At 41.0% G+C, this 5,748-nt stretch overlaps 1 long non-coding RNA gene across 1 annotated transcript in view; it reads left to right on the top strand.

Annotated features, from left to right (window-relative positions):
• Positions 1–1,938: 1,938 nt before the first annotated feature.
• Positions 1,939–5,748, top strand: part of LOC108529231 (uncharacterized) — a 46,036-nt gene continuing 42,226 nt past the window's right edge. The window contains exon 1 of the long non-coding RNA XR_001885445.1: positions 1,939–2,003. This is a non-coding gene — a long non-coding RNA (uncharacterized LOC108529231). The remainder of the gene's footprint in view (positions 2,004–5,748) is intronic.

Here is a 5,748-nt window from a genome sequence, read left to right as displayed (position 1 = left end):
CCAAGAGCAGGCAACTGAAGTGATTAGGGGATCATTCCTCTGGAAACACACATCTTTGCGTGCACTGAGGGATCCACAGCAGAACACGTGGACGTTTCCCCTCTGGTCTTGCCTGTTTGTCCTTTCACGGCCAGAGAAAGTCAATAGGAAAAGGAGACTCATCCATCATTTTGTCAGTTTATGACCTATTTTTGAGTATCCACTAATGCTAGGTGTCCAGGTAGATATCAACAGGAGGTAAAGGAGTACAGTGCTTGACCCATAATAAATATTCAATATATGTTAATTGCTGATAAGGTGATTGCAGATGTGCTTTTTTTTTTCAATTTTTGAGGACCTACCAGATGTCAGATACATAAAGTCCCCTGTTAATTCTTATATCGCAACAAAGCAGGCAATATTACTCCTATTTTTCCAGTAGGAAAACTGGGGCTCAGAGAGGTTATAAAACTTATTTAAAAAGTCATATATCTCATACATGGTGGAGTTAGGCTTAAGATTTAGCTGTGTTTGATTTCAAATTCTGTCTTCGTTCCACTATGCTGCTGTTGTTTCTTCTCGAGCATTTCTCAGACCCTCAAGAGAAGGCTTTTCCCTCTGGGAGTGTACTGCATTTGCTCCTTCTGGCCTGGGGACCTGCCTCTTTAATAGGTAACCTGGATGAAAGACCCCAGAGCGGCCTCCCAACAGTTACACCTCCTAGTTCCTTTCTGGTTCTCACATGGGCAGGCACTGATAAATCAGCTCACAGTACACAGGCTCAGTTTGAATTTCAACAAAATTTTCTAAAAACAGTAACCAGATGCAATTCAAATCACATTGTGTCCACATAAGGAATCCATTCCAAGAAAAGTCAGAGGATGCGTCTCAGTCAGAGGAGTGGCTTCTAATCTTCCCTGGCCTTGTTTTAGAACTCCAAGAAGAAATAATATCCAGATTAATTTTAGAGTTCAGTCATTGAATTTGGTCTCAGGAAAATTGCATATTAATTTAGTCTTATGACGATGACCCCGAGATCAAAGATCACTCAAGGGTAGTGATCCTTCTAGACACCTGCCACACTCAAAACAATTTCCTCTTTTCAGCTTAAAGAACTGTTTCAGACTTTGTTTTCTCACAGGCTACTTTGAAGAAACAGGCCACCATCCTGGGAGTAAAACAGAGTTCTTCACGAATTACATCATTTATTTTTCAGCAAATATTAATTTAATTTGGTTTAGTTTAACAAGAGCGCATGATCACAGATTTGATAACCAAATGGATGCCTTGACGTAAACTTCAGTCCTGGTTTAGCTCTCTTCCAGGGAGAAAAACAAAGTCTTTCAAAGGTAATTGGTATATCACTCTCCCAAAATGGAAAAAATAAAGGAAGGGTAGGCTTTCAATTTTCTTAAACATAACTCAAAATCCACATATAATAATAAACAAATGGTTTAAGGCATTTATGTCATAAATGTCCTGCCATTATTTAGTTATGAATTTTCAGGTTCAGGAATTATGCTAAAACCCAAGAGTCATTATGGAATGTCTGTATATTTGATTTCCAAAGCTCCAGATAGGTTTTAATGTGTTCAATATTATACCACTGTACTCCCCAAACTATTTCTGTATCCTCAGAGACATGTCCTAATAGCAGGCCTCTGTGTCTTCTGCTTAGTGAAAAGTGTGAATAATAGCTCCAAAAAGAATATATTTGTAATATATCGTTTTTTTTTTTTTTTTTTTAACTTTAACATATGTTCCCACATAGCCAAATGATTCAACTCAGTACAGCTAACAACTTAGAAAGGGATTCATTGAATTTTCCAGGTCTCTTCATGGCCAGAGTTGCTTTGTAAGGAATAATCAACATGTTAAAGTAATCTAGATGTTTATGATTTGATAACTCTTTGGTGCATTGTTTAACAACATGTTTTCAATTTACTTTCCTTCAAATAGCTCCAAATAACCCCGTGATTTTGGATGATTGATTATGGGAATGCTGCTTTTACTGTACATCCAAGGTAATTTTAAAATTACATCTTCTTTTCATTGTTAAGGGGTAAAATCATTTGCAGGTCTTGACATGATTTATCAGAGATAGAGGGACAAAGGGTCAGTCCTGGTCTCACTCTACTAGGACATTATTATGTGATCCCAGAAGGAAAGCAAGCAGCTCTGTGGAAGCTGGGTTCTAGTTCCAACATGTCAATAACCAGTTCTGTGGCCCTAGAAAAGTCATCAATTTCCTGGGCCTCACTTTCCTTCCATATGAAAACAAAACAATTCAAATCGACACTTCTTCCCTAGAGATTCTGATTCATTATAAGTGGAGATGGGCCCAGAAATCTGTATTTTCTGCTTAAGAACCTGATGTTTATAACCAGACTCGTTTGGAAAACACTAGATTAAATAGCTTCTAAGTCCAAGTCTAAAATTGCACAACTCTAGAACCAAGATTTTCTGTTCTCCAGACATTTTTTCTTTCAATGTAACTATTGGATTTTGTAAAATTATTTATCCATTTTAATGACAAAATCTTACTTCACAGTGACTGATGCCTGTTTCTCTCAGGCACTGTGCTTATGTTTGTACGTAAATAACCTGTTTCATCCTGCTAAGAACTTCACACTGTCAGTATGTAAGATTATTAATCCTAGACACTGCAACAAACTCCCCAATCTCATGTGCTTAACAAAGTAAAGATGTATTTCCTGCATATATAAAATCCTCCTTCACCTTGTAACTATGCCGTCCGAAACACATGTTCTTTATAGAAAGACAGGGACACTCTGAATGATACCTATCTCGACACTTCTGTTCACAGTTCATTGGTTAAAATATCATATAACCTGATCTAATTGAAAGGCAGGGAAATATACAGGAGGATATACACATCTGGTGAGCAAAATCATTCACAGTAGAGAAGCTAGATTTCACAGTTTAAGAAACTGCAGCTCAGGAAGGCCAATTAAGAGTAGGGTGGGACTGGCCGGGCGCGGTGGCTCACACCTGCAATCCCAGCATTTTGGGAGGCCAAGGCAGGCAGATCACAAGGTCAGGAGATCGAGACCATCCTGACTAACATGGTGAAACACCATCTCTACTAAAAATACAAAAAATTAGCCAGGCATGGTGGTGGGTACCTATAGTCCCAGCTACTCAGGAGGCTGAGGCAGAAGAGTGGCATGAACCTGAACCTGGGAGAGGCGGAGCTTGCAGTGAGCCGAGATTGCACCATTGCACTCCAGCCTGGGTGGCAGAGTGAGACTGTGTCTAAAAAAAAGGGGGGGGGGGAGTAGGGTGGGACCATACTTGAAGAATGTCACTTGCCATTTCACACAAAAAAAGAAGGTAGAGTTTCCAATAATAGAATGTATATTTTTCCTTAGAGAGAAGATTTTCCAAATACATAAATAGAGAAATGATATTGTTAAAGTTGTCCTTGGTACTGTGTCTTTGCATGCTAAAATCGAAAGACATCTCCCTCCTTCAAGCAGGCAGATATTCCTAATAAGTGGCCATGGGGTCTAAGGAGATTGACGTTGCTGTAGTCTACTGTGAGTGTGACTCACTCATGGCAATGAAATAGGGATATCCAGATGTCAAAAATCATTCTTTCACCTTAGCTTTTTCAAACACTTCTCATCACAGATCATTTCTTCACAACTGAACCCGTGAAATAACAGCTTTGCATATTCAGAGCACACCTGTCAGAGATAGATACTGTTTTCTTTCCGTCAATTTTTTGATGCTGAGAAACCGCTCAATAATTCAACAATTAATTGTAAGGGTGTGGAGGGACTCCAAGATCTGTGGCAACAGAGTTCGGGATGATAGGTCTTGTGTTGGAGGAGCCTCTAGTCTGCAGCAAAACAAAAAAAATCACAACAACAAAGACACGGGATGGTGCCATCATCAGTGTACATCTGAATTAATGAGGCCTAGAGAAGGAAACAGGTACTTCTGCTGGCTTGAGGAGTCAGGAAGGGCAGGGGAAAGAGAGAGAAGGAGAGAGAGAGAGGACGATGATTGATACAGGTCTGCATGGATGAGGTGTCATCGGTCAGATATATGGAGTGGGGCAGAAGTTGGAATGCATTCCATGGGAGGGGAGAACTTGAGCAGGAACATTTAGGTAGTAGAGAGTCTTAGCATTTGGGAGAATGCAGTGGGCAGGTGATGGCTAGAAATGTGGCTTGAGCTAAATGTTCAAAAATCTAAATATCGTACAAAGGAGTTTGGTCTTTACCCTATGTGCATTGGAGGCATCTGAGGTTTTTAACCAGGAGATAAAATATGTGCTGTGGAAGGATTATTTGGGTGTTCTGGAGAGATGGAATGCTGCACTTGCACGACATCTCTGGATAAATCTAAACAACAGTGTAACACTGACAGGTAGTTAACTATGCCCCAATATCTATCTTATTCTGCTGATACATAATAATAGACATTCAAGCCAGGCATGTGACTATTCAGAAGGAAGATGAATTTCTCAGGTTTTCTTACAGTTGGTATGACCACAAAACTAAGTTCCAGTCAATGAGACTTCAGCTTGAAGACTGTGGCTGCTCCTGGATGTTTCGCTTAAAAGACCTCTGACATGCATGGAGGCATCTCTTGCCTTCTTGCTGCTACTTAAAATGCGAATGAGAGGTCTACTCATTTGGGCTACTTTTTGTCAAGGCCAAGTTGAATTGAAAAGGCCAGTTGATTTCTTCTTCATTTGAATTGCTTTCCCACTTTTGTTAAAAGTCAGTTGGGCTTACATGTGTGGGTCTATTTTTGGGTTCTCTATTCTGTTCCATTGATCAATGTGTCTCTCTCTCTGCCAAGGATGCGTTGTGTTAAACACTGTGATTATATAGTCAGTTTTTATGTCAGGTAGAGTAATTCCTCCCAATTTATTATTCTGTCTCAAAACTCATGATCCATTTGAAGAAACACATTTTACTTCATAACCCAAAATACACATACATGTGTATGCACATATACATGAAACATGTTTCATGAAAAACTTACATTGATTATTTGTGATATGGACTAATTTTTTTCTAACCTATACTATTGTATTCTGTTTCATTCTATTTTTTCATTCAAATATACTGGTCATGATACACTAAAATGACTTCATTATCATCTAATAGATCTCTTGATCTGCAGTTTAAAAAATACTCCACTGGAGGGGCGGAGCAAGATGGCCGAATAGGAACAGCTCCAGTCTCCAACTCCCAGTGCGAGTGACACAGAAGACCGGTGATTTCTGCATTTTCAACTGAGGTACTGGGGTCATCTCACTAGGGAGTGCCAGACAATCGGTGCTGGTCAGGTGCTGCAGCCTGACCAGCCAGAGCTGAAGCAGGGCGAGGCATCGCCTCACCTGAGAAGCGCAAGGGGAAGGGAATCCCTTTTCCTAGCCAGGGGAACTGAGACACACAACACCTGGAAAATCGGGTAACTCCCACCCCAATACTGCGCTTTAAGCGAATTGGCACACTAGGAGAATATATCCCACACGTGGCCGGGAGGGTCCCACGCCCACGGAGCCTCCCTCATTGCTAACACAGCAGTCTGTGGCGATCTATCCGCAAGGCAGCAGGGAGGCTGGGGGAGGGGCGCCCGCCATTGCTGAGGCTTAAGTAGGTAAACAAAGCCGCTGGGAAGCTCGAACTGGGTGGAGCTCACAGCAGCTCAAGGAAACCTGCCTGTCTCTGTAGACTCCACCTCTGGGGACAGGGCACAACAGGGGAAGCAGCAGAGGCCTGTGCA

Source organism: Rhinopithecus bieti, unplaced genomic scaffold (assembly GCF_001698545.2).
Source record: "Rhinopithecus bieti isolate Rb0 unplaced genomic scaffold, ASM169854v2 scaffold_4781, whole genome shotgun sequence".
NCBI lineage: Eukaryota > Metazoa > Chordata > Mammalia > Primates > Cercopithecidae > Rhinopithecus > Rhinopithecus bieti.
This window is presented reverse-complemented; position numbering and strand designations above follow the sequence as displayed.